The sequence below is a fragment of the Triticum aestivum genome, chromosome 3B (assembly GCF_018294505.1).
Source record: "Triticum aestivum cultivar Chinese Spring chromosome 3B, IWGSC CS RefSeq v2.1, whole genome shotgun sequence".
In the NCBI taxonomy this organism is placed as follows: domain Eukaryota; kingdom Viridiplantae; phylum Streptophyta; class Magnoliopsida; order Poales; family Poaceae; genus Triticum; species Triticum aestivum.
In genome coordinates this window covers 430413602-430429764 of record NC_057801.1, presented here as the reverse complement: position 1 = coordinate 430429764, position 16163 = coordinate 430413602, and positions in this window count along the sequence as shown.

Below are 16163 nucleotides of genomic sequence, written 5' to 3'. Positions count from 1 at the left end.
GATCCTGAGTCACTATGTGCAAAGATTCTCAAAGCAAAGTATTATCCAAATGACGATCTTATGAATGTGGGGTTGAGGAAGAAGGCCTCCTACACATGGCAAAGTATAATGGCAGGAGTGGAAATCTTGAAGCACGGCATAATCTGGAGAGTGGGCGATGGACAAAAAATTAAAATTTGGGAAGATTGCTGGATCCCACAATCACCATCTAAAAAAGTTATCTCTCCTAGAGGTAACCACTTGTTATCCCGTGTATCTGAGCTAATTGATCCTGCATCGGGGAGTGGGATAAGCAGCTTGTGTACCAAACTTTTTGTCATGTTGATGCCCAGAGAATACTTGCTATCCCACTGCCTATATATGAAATATCAGACTTCTTGGCATGGAGCTTGACAAAGACAGGGGGTTTCTCGGTAAGATCTGCATATCATGCTATTTGGGAGGCCCAGTTTGGTCACCATCTGCAAGCTGGCTGTAGCTCATCAGCGCCTAAACCCACTTGGAAATCTCTTTGGGGGCTGAATTGTCCTGCAAAAATTAAAAAATTTGTTTGGAGAGTGATCCACAGCGCTATTCCATGCCGGGCGTTATTGGCGGATAGACATATCAAGATAAAAGCCCACTGTCCTTCTTGCAACCTAGGCCCTGAGACCATTTGACACTTGTTGTTTGAGTGCCCAGTCGCCACTGAGGTTTGGAAGCTGCTTGGATTGCATAAGGTAACCACTAAAGCCCTGGTTTTGGACAGATCTGGGGAAGTAACTTTAGAATTCCTTCTCAATCTTCCAGATAATCATATCCATGTGTTGGGACTCCCCAAATTCAGAGAAACAATGCCACTTGCTGCTGGTTTTTGTGGTGGGAAAGAAGAAAGCTAACACACGGAGGGTTAAAGCTTAATGCTTCACAGATCGGTGTAGCGGTGAGATCACTTGCTGCTAACTATATTAATGCTTATTCTCCAAAACCAAAGATCCGACAGGGTGGCTGGATGAGGCCAAGGAATGGGTACGTCAAGCTGAATGTGGATGCGGGGTTCGACCATGATTCGCTGGAGGGATCTGTGGGGGCTATCATTAGAGACCACAATGGTAATTTCGTGGCAGCGGCCAATGAAAAACTGAACATATGCTATGATGCAATTACCGCAGAAGCAATTGCAGTAAGGTTTGGCTTGAATCTAGCCCGTGCCGCTGGATGCAACAAGATCGAGGTAAATTCGGATAGTCTTGAGGTCATCAGCGCGCTTAAAGAAGGGAGTTCTTCTTCGGTTGCCAGTGCCATCTTTGATGACTGTTTTTTTATGTCCTTAGATTTTACTCATATCATCTTTGAACACTGCTGTAGAGAAAACAATAAAGTAGCTCATGAGTTAGCTAGAGCAGTTAAATTCAATCCTCCTGGTGTTTGGCTGGATACAGCCCCGGGGGAGGTTATCCCCCTGATTGTTTCTGATGCTACTATTGTAGCTAATTAATAAAGGAGGTGTTGAATGTCAATAAAAAGTTCGGTCTTCTATTTGCACAGACTGTTTTTTATTCGGTCTTTTCTAATTCGGTCTTTTTGGGTTCGGTCTCGGTCTTTTCGGTTTCGGTCTTCGGTCTTTAGTTTTTATGCCCGGGGTGACGTCCAGCGGTCCGGACTGCGGAACCCATCCAGCACGGTCATGTATCGGTCCACGACATGGTCTGGACATATTTTTCGCAATCCGGAGACAAGCGTGGTTTTGCCGGAGTCTAGACCACCACCAAGCCCGCTTCTGGCTGCCCTGGCCCACCCATACCCCTCTTCCCTCCCCCGCGCACGTTCCTGCCCGGCGCCAGCTGCCCGCATTCATGCCACTGTAGATCGCATCTCTCCATATTAAAATGGTTCAGGGCAAACGCGACCTCTCACCGCCTCCGCCATTGAAACGGTGTGTCAGCCGAGGGCGCCGCCCGTGACGTGCCTACGGTGTCGGCGCCTGTTCAATGCCGAAGACGTGTGACTAGATGGAACGGGACAGATATCTACCACGGCCGTTGAATGCCACGTCCGTCCATATGCCCCCATTAAGCAGGCTCGCCGACCGAGAAACCCACTCCAACGTCGTGCATTGACGCACTCGGATGCATGGCCTCGCCGGAATCCGCTATTTAAAGGTGGCCACACCCGACCATCCACTCCACAACACAAGCCGCTCCCCATCCTCCTCCCTTGCACTGAACCCGCCATGACTGTAGCTGGCGAAGCTCTATGGGAGAGCCTTTCCACTGAGATGAAGCACGCGCTGGCCGCCCTTGCCGCCACCTGGCAGAGTCATCGTGCCAGGCAGATTGAGGCCGGCTTGCCGGCTAGCTTGCCCGAGGTCTTCGACGGCGAGGATGACTATGACGCCCCCGATTCAATCATGCACTAAGCATACACACAAATGTGCACGGTCAAGATCAATGACTCACAGGAAGATATCACAACACAACTCTAAACACAAATTGAGTCATACAAGCTTTATATTACAAGCCAGGGGCCTCGAGGGCTCGAATACAAATGAGTCAGCAGAAGCAACAATATCTGAGTACAGACATAAGTAAACAAGTCCGCCTTAATAAGGCTAGCACAAAAGCAACAATGATCGAAAAGGCAAGGCCTCCTACCTGGGAGCCTCCTAACTGCTCCTGGTCATCGGCGGTCTCCACGTAGTAGTAGGCACCCAGGATAGTAGTAGTCATCGACGGTGGCATCTATCTCCTGGGACCCGCCATTTGATCGCAACATTCAAGTATAGGGAAAAAAGAGGTAGCAAAGCAACCGCGAGTACCCATCTTACGTACTCGCAAGACTTACATCAGATCTACACTACATATGCATCTGTATTAATAAAAGGGGTAGTTTCTGTGGACTAAACCGCAGAATGCCAGAATAAAGGAGGAGATGCCAGTCCTATCGAAGACAATGTCTACTAGCAGCCACCATCTTGAAGCAGTAGAAGAGAGTAGCTGGAATGGTGACAAGTATCATCGTATAGCATAATCCTACCCGAATATCCTCTCCTCGCCTCCTTGTGAGAGAGCGATCGCCGAGTAGTATCTGAGAGAGAGAGGTGCTCGGGGCTTGATCTTAACCCTCCTCGAGCTGTAGGATCACCACCGCGTGCTGCATCTGCGCTCTGGACGGAGGAGCTGTGTCCACGATGAGAGGTAGAAGGGGACATAGTGGTGGGCTGGGGTGGACTAGGCCGGCTGTACTGTGCACTTGGGCCCAAGTGCATAGTGCAATTTTCCTTTTTTTCTATTTCCTTTTATTTCTTTCCTATTTGACTTTATTTTTAATTGCAACCTAGTTTTATAAATTATGAAACTTGGTCCAATATTAGTGATGAAAAGTTAGTCACTGCCACAAAATTTTAGTGGGCCTCTGAATTAATTTGGGATTTTATATAATTTAAAAGGCAATTAAAATATTGTTTTGGCCCCTGGTTTAATTATTTTAGGGCACTTAAACACTTTATAAAAAGTTGGTTTAACCATGAAAATTACTCATTGATTATTTGTAATACAATGAACATTTTTATTTTTATGTTTGATTAAATATTATTTTTACTTTATTTTAAATTTGAGTTTGATTTGAATTTTGATCAAGTGATAAATGGATTAGCGAAAAGGTGATGACATGGCACTATTAGGGGGGGGGGGAGATTACTGGAGCTTGACACGGGGGGGGGTGTTACAACGACCCCACGATGGAGACGGGCACCGACAACACCGCCCCGGCTCCCGCGCCTCCTATGTACGCCGGCTTCACCATGTAGCAAGCGCAGACGCACTACAATACCACCATGGAGCAGCACCTTTGTCGGTGTTCCAGCAGGCGCATGAGGAACATCAGTACAACATGTTCCTCCTGGAGCAGCACCGGCTGGCGGTGGGCCAGATCTACGACGAGCGTGCGATCAAGGAGGCTGTGGCGGCCATGATCGCAGAACAGTGTGCCATCTATGATGCCGTCCACGTTCAAGCTGCCGCTCACTAGGAAGCGGCCACCACGGAGACGCAGCTGCAGGCAATCGCGGAGGAGAACAACGCTAGCTGCAGGCGATCACAGAGGAGAACAAGGCTTGATGCGCCTCCTACGCTCCGCATACGAACTATCACGCAGCCCTGTAGGACGACGACAGCGCTGACGCCACCATTTCCATCGTGGACATCACGTCCACCAGCGACGGACAGGTCGTAGACTCCTCCAAGGACGAGTAGGCCATGGAAGGTGGAAGGGCCTTGTGTACCACGTGGGACAGTCTGTCTCCTGTGTTCTACTCTTCCTCGCCGGAGATCGCACTTTCACTTCATGGGTCTTATTATTGGTGCTCATGGAGATGGCGGATGAAGGATGACACGACCTTCGATGCGGGGCACCACCGTCGTAGGATAGGTTTAGGGTCTGGTCGGTTTTTACTTTGTTCTAAATGCTGAAATGTAATGAAAATCCGCCGTGTTTGCATGAAAACCGTCATGTTTATGTGAAATCTGGTTGTGTTTACATGAATTTCATCCGGTAGATTCATAAAGTGTTTGAAATGTATGCGGGCAGCTTTGGATGGCGGCCTCATGCATCCATGTCCGCGGACTGGTCCCCCTATCCACGGACGGATGCGGGAGGAAATTTGTGGGTTGCCGTTGGAGATGCCCTTAGGATTGCTGCTACTTGCGTGTTGCGTTGGGATTTCCTCGAAGAGGAGAGGATGATGCGTACAGTAGAGATAATTATTTCGCTTAGTTAAGAACCAAGGTCATCAATCCTGTAGGAGAACCAAGCAACACCTCGTTAGCAGTACCTACATACAAAATAACAAATACTTGCACCCAACGCGAACAAGGGGTTGTCAATCCCTCGGCGGTTAATTGCAAGGATCAAATCCCGTAGTGATAGATAGATAAATAAAACATAAAATAAAATAAAGCAAATAAAATTGCAGCAAGGTATTTTTGGATTTTAATATATGATAAAAGTAGACCCTATGGTCATAGTTTTCACTAGAGGCTTCTCTCTTGAAAATAGCATACGGCGGGTAAACATATTATTGTTGGGCAATTGATAGAAAAGCAAATAATCATGACGATATCCAAGGCAACGATCATGTATATAGGCATCTCGTCCGAGACAAGTAGAACGACTCCTGACTGCATCTACTATTATTACTCCACACATCGACCGCTATCCAACATGCATCTAGAGTATTAAGTTCATAAAGAACGGAGTAACGCCTTAAGCAAGATGACATGATGTAAACAAAGTAAACTCACGCATGAATAAACCCCATCATTTTATCCTTAATGGCAACAACACAAATACGTGTCTTGTCCCTTTCTGTCACTGGGATATATATTACCACAAGATTGGGCCCATCATAAAGCACCTCTCCCATTGCAACAAAAATCAATCTTGTTGGCTAAACCAAATCAATAGATTGGAAAGAAATACAAAGCTATAACAATCATGCATAAAAGAGTTCAGAGAAGACTGAAATAATATTCATGGCTAATCTAATCATAAACTCATAGTTCATCGGATCCCAACAAACACATCACAAAAAGTGATTACATCGAATAGATCTCTAAGAACATCGAGGAGAACATTGTATTGAAGATCAAAGAGAGAGAAGAAGCCATCTAGCTACTAGCTATGGACCCGTAGGTCTGTGGTAAACTACTCACACATAATCGGAAGGGAAGCAAGGTTGATGTAGAGCCCCTCTGTGGTTGATTGCCCCTTCGGCAGAGTACCAGAGAAGACGTACAGATGGGATCTCCCGAGAACAAAAACTTGCGGCGGTGGAAAAAGTATTTTGGGTGGCTCTGTGATGTCAGGGGAATATTTGTGAGTTTATAGATGAGGAGTTAGGTCAAGAGGTTCCAGGAGGGCCCACAAGCCTGGGGGCCCCTGGGGTGTGCCTCCCGAGCTTGTCGCTCCCTCGTGGGTCGTCAGGTCTTCTCCTGGACTTTCTAGGGTCTCTTCTGGTCCAGAAAAATTAATCCAAAGTATTTTCTCCATTTGGACTCAGTTTGATATTCATTTCCTAAAAAGCCAAAAACAAGCAAAAAACAACAACTGGCACTGGGCACTAGGTTAATAGGTTAGTCCCAAAAAATGGTATATAATTGCATAATAAACATCCAAGATTGGTACTATAATATCATGGAACAATCAAAAATTATAGATGCGTTGGAGACGTATCAAGCATCCCCAAGCTTAATTCCTGCTCGTCCTCGAGTAGGTAAATGATAAAAATGGAATTTTTGATGTGGAATGCTACCTATCATGTTCATCATGCCATCTCTCTTTTGTGGCATGAATAATAAGATCCAAATGATTCAAAGCAATAGTCTATAGTTTGACATAAAAATAATAATAATAAGTTATACCGACAAACAATCATGTATTTCAAAATATCAATGCTTAAGAACGTTATCCCTACAAAATGATATAGCCTTGTCATGATCCGTCTTCTTAACACAAAGTATTTATCATGCACAACCCAATTACAAGACGAGAAAATAGTTCATACTTTTTAGCGCACTTCAGATTTTTTAAATCTCACGCAATACATAAGCGCAAGCCATGGATATAGCACTATGGGTGGAATAGAGTATGGTGATGGATATAATTTTGAGAAGACAAAAAGGAGAAAGTATCACATTGATGAGGCTAATCAACGGGCTATGGAGATGCCCATCAATTGATGTTAATGCAAGGAGTAGGGATTGCCATGCAATGAATGCACTAAGAGCTATAAGTGTACGAAAGCTCAAAAAGAAAACTAAGTGGGTATGCATCCAACTTACTTTCTCATGAAGACCTCGGGCATTTGAGGAAGCCCATCATCGGAATATACCGGCTGTTATGGTTCTGCTTGCTGGATACAATTTGGATATAGAAAAGGGGAAGGGAGGAGGAGGAGCTGGGAAGGGGAAAGCAGAGTAAATAACTACTTGACTCGTTCTTCACACTGTCTTCTCTCGTCGACTCCTCTCTTATAGCTGCCTCCCTTGCCGTCTTGTATCTTCCTTCTGCTTGTTGGGCTTCGAAGGCGCGGGCTGTCGTGAGAGTGAGTATGACAGTAGAAGTAGGGGGTACGTAGGAGTAGAGGTCAGGCCCTAGCTACGGCGAGATTGTGAACACACAGGTTTACGAGTTCAGGCCCCTCACGGAGAAGGTAACAACCCTATGTCTTGGTGCCTCGGGAGGCTTTGTCGATTGGAATGTGTTGAAGTTACAGGGGGTGCAAACCCTTGTGCCGTAGGGGAGGAGTGGCTTATATAGAGTGCGCCGGCCCCTCACAACCCTCAGTTACACAGGGGTTCAATGAGATTTAAGTCCTGAGCGTTACTGGTAACGCCCGTATTAATGATCTTAATGGCTACGGAGTGAATGCCTGGCCGTTGCCATTCAGAGGTGGCCTTAGGTATTCTGTCTTCCAAGTGGTCTCTTGTCATCCGAGTGAAATAACACTGGTCAAGTGGAATTGGGATATCCAAGTGAAATGGGTCAACGAGTGGATTGCACTTCTTAAAGATTCCAGTCGGTAGCTTTCTCTTAACTTTGTAGGCCTTGGCTTCTTGTGTCCTGTCCTTGGGAAGGGCATGTAGGTTAGGCCTAGGACCCTACCCTAGGTACGTGTCACCGTCATTAGCTCCCGAATGGACCGAGAGTCGAGTGAAGAAGGGTTGCTACTGATTTTGGTCTGACTGAATGTCCCGGAGACAATTTCCCAGGAGTCCATGTCAGCGAGCCTGATATTTAATCCTTCGTCAATCACCTTGATCGATTATGGGTTCTAGAAATTTCTGAGTGAACTTTGATGTGTAGCTCTGAGCAGATTGGATCTGAGTATCTTCAGCGTGATCGACTGACTTGCCGTGTCCGGATTTCACGGGATTCGAAATTTGGAGAAGCGCGTGGGACGGATTGTGGCGCAGTAAGCGGGGAAGGTTGGAGTAGACTCCTCGATCTTTGCGCCACCTTTTTCGCCATGTATCGAGCGAACGGCTGATGCCGGATGCGATAAGATCGCCCGGGCCCGCACGTCAGCCACTCGACCGAAGCTCCATTTAAGGTGATGCTGCCGTTGCCCTGAACAGTGCCAGTCCATTCCTTGCGTTCTCCTCTTCTTCTCCGTCTCGCCTCCCCCAAACACCTAGTGCCCTAGCCTCTTCCTCTTGAGCTTCACAAAAATGGTGAAGGACAAGACCGCAGCCCTAGAGTGTGCAAAGAAGATGGTGAAAGGCAAGAATGCATCGAAGGGGTCGGTGTCGCGTTCCAATCTTCCGCCTGGTTGGATCCGGGGGATTGGATCCCCTCCAATGTCACCCAGGAGGATCTAGAGAACCTCACCACCGACGGCTGGCTCGCGGAGGGCTCCAGGAGATTGCCAGAGGGGGAGTTTGAGCCCCCGCCTCGGGAGGGTCTGCCCGTTCTCCTCACAACACATGTCGACTGAGGTCTCTCTTTGCCTCCTCATCCTTTTTTCGAGGTTTTCTAAATTTCTTTGGGGCTCAGATTCATCAGTTTCCTCCCAACACCATCGCCTATTTTTCCGCCTTTGTTTCTTTGTGTGAGAATTTCTTGGGATGTCGACCACACTGGGGTCTGTTCAAACATATCTTCACTTGCCAATCTTAGTCAATAAAGAGAGCAAATCCGAATGACGATAAGAGGCATGTGATCCAGATGTGCGGGGGGTTGGGTATTCAGATGTGAGGTAAAAGTTCTTTTCCTTTCGTGGTTTTTCCTGAGTCTGTTAGAGGGTGGTGATAACCCACAAGTATAGGGGATCACAACAGTTTTTGAGGGTAAGTATTTAACCCAAATTTATAGTTTCGACACAAGGGGAACCAAAGAATATTTGAAGGTATTAGTAGCTGAGTTGTCAATTCAACCACACCTGGAGATTAATTATCTGCAGCAAAGTGATCAGTAGCAAAGTAGTTTGATAGTTTTGATAGTAGTAGCAGTAGTAATAGTAACGGTAACAGTGATAGCAGTGATATTGTAGCAGTAACGATAGCAGTAGCAACAGTAGTAACTTAGCAAGAACAATATAAGATAAATTCGTAGGCATTGGATTGGTGACTTGTTGGATGATATTCATCATGTGACAGTCATAACCTAGGGCGATACAACACTATCTCCAGTTCATCAATATAATGTAGGCATGTATTCCGTAAATAGTCATACATGCTTTATTAAAAGAACTTGCATGACATCTTTTGTCTTACCCTCCCGTGGCAGCGGGGTCCATATTGGAAACTAAGGGATATTAAGGCCTCCTTTTAATAGAGAACCGAAACAAAGAATTAACACATAGTGAATACATGAACTCCTCAAACTACGGTCATCGGCGAGAGTGGGCCCAGTTGTTTTCACTCCGGGGTTGTCGGATCATAACATGTAGTAGTTGACTATAAGTTGCAAGATTGGATCTAAAACATGGATATAAGGATGAATTCATAAACGGTTCAGATATGAGTTCATGGCACCTGGGCCCAAAGTGACAAGCATTAAGCATAGTAGAGTCATAGCAACATTAATCTAACACTACTAGGGAAAACCCTAGCAGTAGCGCCTGTTTAAAGCCTATCAGTAGCGCGGGGAACCGTGCTACTAGTAAGGCGCTACAACTAAAGGTTAGCAGCAGTGTGGGTTGGACCACGCTACTGCTACATCGACTTAGTAGCAGCGCTTTCTACTATGAGCACTACTGGTAATTAGTAGTAGTGCTTCTCCTAGCACGCGCTACTACTATTATTCTGTATTTCTTTTTTATTTCATGTTGTATTCATACACCTTTATACAAGTTTTCATACCGCAGCAATTTAGAGAATGATTTTACATTATAATGAGTTATTACATCAGTGGGAGAAAGAATCATGGACTAGCTTCAAGTGGATGGACATCCACTTGAAACTAATCCGTGGTTCTTTCAGCCAATGGTATAATAAATATCATCATCATCATCATCATCATCATCATCATCATCATCATCATCATCATCATCATCATTATATCATTAACAACTTATCATCATAATACATCATTGTCATATAACACCTCCTCATGATCATCGTTTTCATCAATGAGACATCACATACAAGTTGGTCACTAGACATAATCACAACTACTCATCATCATCAAATCTCATAAACATATTGTACCTCATAGGACCTACTGATAACCCACAAGTATAGGGGATCACAACAGTTTTCGAGGGTAGAGTATTCAACCCAAATTTATTGATTCGGCGCAAGGGGAGCCAAAGAATATTCTCAAGTATTAGCAGTTGAGTTGTCAATTCAACCACACCTGGATAACTTAATATCTACAACAAAGTATTTAGTAGCAAACTAGTATGGAAGTAACAGTAACAATGGAAAAAGTAATAGTAGCAGTTTTGTAGTAATTGTAAGAGCGGCAACGGTAAAGTAACTAAGCAAAGAGCAATATGTGAAAAGCTCATAGGCATAGGATCAGTGATGGATAATTATGTCGGATGCGATTCCCCATGCAATAGTTATAACATAGGGTCACACATAACTAGCTCCAGTTCATCAATGTAATGTAGGCATGTATTCCGAATATAGTTATACGTGCTTATGGAAAAGAACTTGCATGACATCTTTTGTCCTACCCTCCCGTGGCAGCGGGGTCCTATTGGAAACTAAGGGATATTAATGTCTCCTTTTAATAGAGTACCGGACCAAAGCATTAACACTTAGTGAATACATGAACTCCTCAAACTACGGTCATCACCGGGAGTGGTCCTGATTATTGTCACTTCGGGGTTGCCGGATCATAACACATAGTAGGTGACTATAGACTTGCAAGATAGGATCAAGAACTCACATATATTCATGAAAACATAATAGGTTCAGATCTGAAATCAAGGCACTCGGGCCCTAGTGACAAGCATTAAGCATAGCAAAGTCATAGTAACATCAATCTCAGAACATAGTGGATACTAGGGATCAAACCCTAACAAAACTAACTTGATTACATGGTAAATCTCATCCAACCCATCACCGTCCAGCAAGCCTATGATGGAATTACTCACGCACGGCGGTGAGCATCATGAAATTGCTCATGGAGGATGCTTGATGATGACAATGACGACGTATTCCCCTCTCCGGAGCCCAGAACGGACTCGAGATCAGCCCTCCCGAGAGAGATTAGGGCTTGGTGGCGGCTCCGTATCGTAAAACGCGATGAATCCTTCTCTCTGATTTTTTTCTCCCCGAACGTGAATATATAGAGTTGGAGTTGAGGTCGGTGGAGCATCAGGGGGCCCACGAGGCAGGGAGGCGCGCCCAGGGGGGTAGGGCGCGCCCCCACCCTCGTGGATAGGGTGTGGGCCCCCTGGCCTTGATTCTTTCGCCAGTATTTTTTATTAATTCCAAAATGTATCTCCATGGATTTTTAGGTCATTCCGAGATCTTTTATTTCTGCACAAAAATAACACCATGGCAATTCTGCTGAAAAAGCGTCAGTCTGGGTTAGTTCCATTCAAATCATGCAAGTTAGAGTCCAAAACAAGGGCAAAAGTGTTTGGAAAAGTAGATACGATGGAGACGTATCAACTTCCCCAAGCTCAAACCTTTGCTTGTCCTCAAGCAATTCAGTTGACAAACTGAAAGTGATAAAGAAAAACTTTTACAAACTCTGTTTGCTCTTGTTGTTGCAAATATGTAAAGCCAACATTCAAGTTTTCAGCAAAGATTATGAACTAATTATATTCACAATAACACTTAGGTCTCATGTTTACTCATATCAATGGCATAATCAACTAGCGAGCAATAATAATAAATCTCGGATGACAACACTTTCTCAAAACAATCATAATATGATATAACAAGATGGTATCTCGCTAGCCCTTTCTGAGACCGCAAAACATAAATGCAGAGCACCTCTGATGATCAAGGACTGACTAAACATTGTAATTCATGGTAAAAGAGATCCATTCATAGTCATACTCAATATAAATTAATAGTAATGGATGCAAATGATAGCGGTGCTCTCCAACTAGTGGTTTTTAATAAGAGGATGATGACTCAACATAAAAGTAAATAGATAGGCCCTTCACAGAGGGAAGCTGAGATTTGTAGAGGTGCCAGAGCTCGATTTTGAAATAGAGATAAATAATATTTTGAGCGGCATACTTTCATTGTCAACATAACAACCGAGAGATCTCGATATCTTCCATGCTACACACATTATAGACGGTTCCCAAACAGAATGGTAAAGTTTATACTCCCCCTCCACCAACAATCATCAATCCATGGCTTGCCCGAAACAACGGGTGCCTCCAACTAACAACAATCCTGGGGGAGTTTTGTTTGCAATTATCTTGATTTGATTTGAGCATGGGACTGGGCATCCTGGTGACCAGCTATTTTCTCGTGAGTGAGGAGCGGAGTCCACTCCTCTTGAGAGTAACCCGCCTAGCATGGAAGATACAAACATCCCTAGTTGATACATGAGTTGTTCGAGCATACAAAATAGAATTTCATTTGAAGGTTTAGAGTTTGGCACATACAAATTTACTTGGAACGACAGGTAGATACCGCATATAGGAAGGTATGGTGGACTCATTTGGAATAACTTTGGGGTTTATGGATTTTGGATGCACAAGCAGTATTCCCGCTTAGTACAAGTGAAGGCTAGAAAAAGACTAGGAAGCGACCAACTAGAGAGTGACAACAGTCATGAACATGCATTAAAATTAATAGACATTGAGTGCAAGCATGAGTAGGATATAATCCACCATGAACATAAGTATTGTGGAAGCTATGTTGATTTTGTTTTAACTACATGCGTGAACATGTGCCAAGTAAAGTCACTCGTATCATTCAAAGGAGGATACCACCCTATCATACCACATCACAACCATTTTAATAGCATGTTGGCACGCAAGGTAAACCATTATAAACTTCTAGCTAATTAAGCATGACGTAAGAAACTATAATATCTAATTGTCATTGCAAACATGTTTATTCATAATAGGTTGAATCAGGAACGATGAACTAACCATATTTACAAAAACAAGATAGGTCGAGGTCATACCAGCTTCTCTCATCTCAACCAGTCCATCATATATCGTCATTATTGGCTTTCACTTGCACGACCGAACGGTGTGGAAAATAATAATAGTGCACGTGCATTGGACTAAGCTGGAATCTGCAAGCATTCAATTCAAGGGAGAAGTCAAGGTAATATGGGCTCTTGGGTAATATGGGCTCTTGGTTAAATCAACAATAATGCATAAAAGAGCCACTTCAACATTTTCATTATGGTCTTCTCCTCTCGATCCCCAAAGAAAATAAAAGAAAAAAAAATAAAACTATTTACACAGGAAAGCTCCTAACAAGCAAAAGAAGAACAAGAAATCTTTTTTTGAGTTTTCTTTTAATTACTACTACTATAAGCATGGAAAGTAAACTAGCTTAAAGGCTATAACTATTTTTTTGTTTTTTCTTAAGGTTTTTAAAACACACAAGAAGAAGGCTTAGAAAAGAAAATAAACTAGCATGGATAGTACAATGAAAAAGTATGAGCACCGACAACTGGAATGAGTGTGTGAGCATGAATGTAATGTCGGTGAGAAATATGTACTCCTCCAAGCTTAGGCTTTTGGCCTAAGTTGGTCTATGCCCATGGATCAAAGTTGTAGCTGGGGTCGTACTGAGATGCAGCAGCTACTGCCTGACGAGATGCAGCTTGGAGGCAAGCTGCCTCCGTCCTCCTCTCGTACTTGTTCGCCTCCTCCCTGGTTATAATATATCTCCTTTTTGCCTGAAAGTCAAAGAAACTAGGAGCAGGGAGAGAAACTTGGACAGTGTGACGTCTGTCAAAGATTAGTCGGTATTGGAGGAACTGTTCATTCCTCTCAACAAACTGATGACGAACCATAGAATCATAATCTAAATAAGCGGGAGGCAACTCCATATCATTTTCATGTATGGGTATCTCAAGAAAATTAGCCACACGGGTTGCATAAATCCCACCAAACAAGTCTCCAATTAAACTATTATTATGCAACCTGTATGCAACAATGGCCCCCAAGTTATATTGTTTATCTCCTAGCACAGCACTCATGAGAACACTAAGATCTGGAACACACATGTGACATGCCTTGTCCTTGCCATTTATGCATCTACCTATAAAGAGAGCAAAATAATGGATAGAAGGAAAATGAATGCTCCCTATGGTAGCTTGTGTTATTTCTCTAGATTCCCCCATAGTGATACTAGCAAGAAAATCTTTAAATTCAGATTTGCGAGGTTCACTAGCACTACCCCATTGCGGGAGTTTACAAGCAGTATTAAAATCTTCTAAGTCCATGGTAAGATTTATTATAAAGATCAAATAGGACAGTGTGAGAATTACGTGAAGATATAAACTTGAACCTTCTCACAAAAGAATCAGTTAAGTGGTAGTACTGAGGGCACTTATCTAGCATGAAGCCCTCGAGTTCAGTTACGCACATATGCGTCCAATTACTCCTTAATGCCTGCTTGGACCATAAACTCCTCTGAAGGCCATTCACAAGGCCGCACTTGAGCGTCCCTCGGTGGTTCATCGTCCGGCTCACGTATTGCGGGCTTCGGTCCTTGCTTCCTTGAAGAACCGCCTTGGTATATTTTCCTAAACATATTTCTTCCTCTGAAAAATTTCTGAAATTTTTAGTAACTTAAAATAAAAGTGAACCAAACTCAACAAAATTGATAGCAACTACTCCCACAAGTGCCTAGAGACTATATCATGCATTAGAACTACTTGGGACCATATAAATTTGACATGCAAGCTCAAGAACAGGGTCACCTTAGCAGCAAAAATTTGCAATGAATAAAGCATTAAAACAAAAACTAATTGGACCATTAGAGGAGTCACATACCAAAGAACAATCCCCCAAAGCAGTTTTGTGAGTGGAGCTTTGAGCAAGGAGATCGAAAATGGCAGCAAGATGAGCTAGAACTCGTGCTTGAGATGGTTGGTGATTTTTTGGGAGGAATAAGGAGTATGTGGGTGCTGGAATAAGTGGAGGGGAGCCACCAGGGGCCCACGAGGCAGGGGGCGTGCCCCAGGGGGGTGGGCGCGCCCTGGACCCTCATGGACAGGTGCTGGCTCCCCCTGATGTGTTCTTAGTGCCAAATATTCTCAAATATTCTAGAAAAAAACCATATTTTATTTTCAGGGCATTTGGAGAACTTTTATTTTCGGGATATTTTTTTATTGCACTAATAAATCAGAAAACAGACAGAAAATACTATTTTTGCTTTATTTAATCTAAATAACAGAAAGTGAAATGAAGGTACAGAGAGTTGTGCTTTCTAAGTTATCCTTCTCATGCTCCTCAAAAGGAATCCACTAACAAGGTTTATCAAGTCTTGTTAACAAACTCATTCCGAATCGCATGAAACTGGAGAATTTTCATATAGCACTAGGTTACCTCAATGAGGATATGTACATCCCCAACACTAAGAATATCATATTTCTTCTTGACATTAGGAAGAGTAAATTCAAAACCTCCAATAGTAATTGTTGAAATTTTTCCAATAGAATTGATACTGTGAACTTGAGGTTGTTTCCTCGGAAAGTGTACCGTATGCTCATTACCATTAACATGAAAAGTGGCATTGCCTTTATTGCAATCAATAACAGCCCCTGCAGTATTCAAAAAGGGTCTAGCAAGGATAATCGACATACTATCGTCCTCGGGAATATCAAGAATAACAAAGTCCGTTAAAATAGTAACATTTGCAACCACAACAGGCACATCCTCACAAATACCGACAGGTATAGCAGTTGATTTATCGGCCATTTGCAAAGATATTTCAGTAGGTGTGAACTTATTCAAATCAAGTCTACGATATAAAGAGAGAGGCATAACACTAAAACCGGCTCAAAGATCACATAAAGCAGTTTTAACATAGTTTCTTTTAATGGAGCATGGTATAGTTGGTACTCCTGGATCTCCAAGTTTCTTAGGTATTCCACCCTTCAAAGTATAATTAGCAAGCATGGTGGAAATTTCAGCTTCCGCTATCTTTCTTTTATTTGTAACAATATCTTTCATGTACTTAGCATAAGGATTCATTTTAAGCATATCAGTCAAACACATACGTAAAAAGATAGGT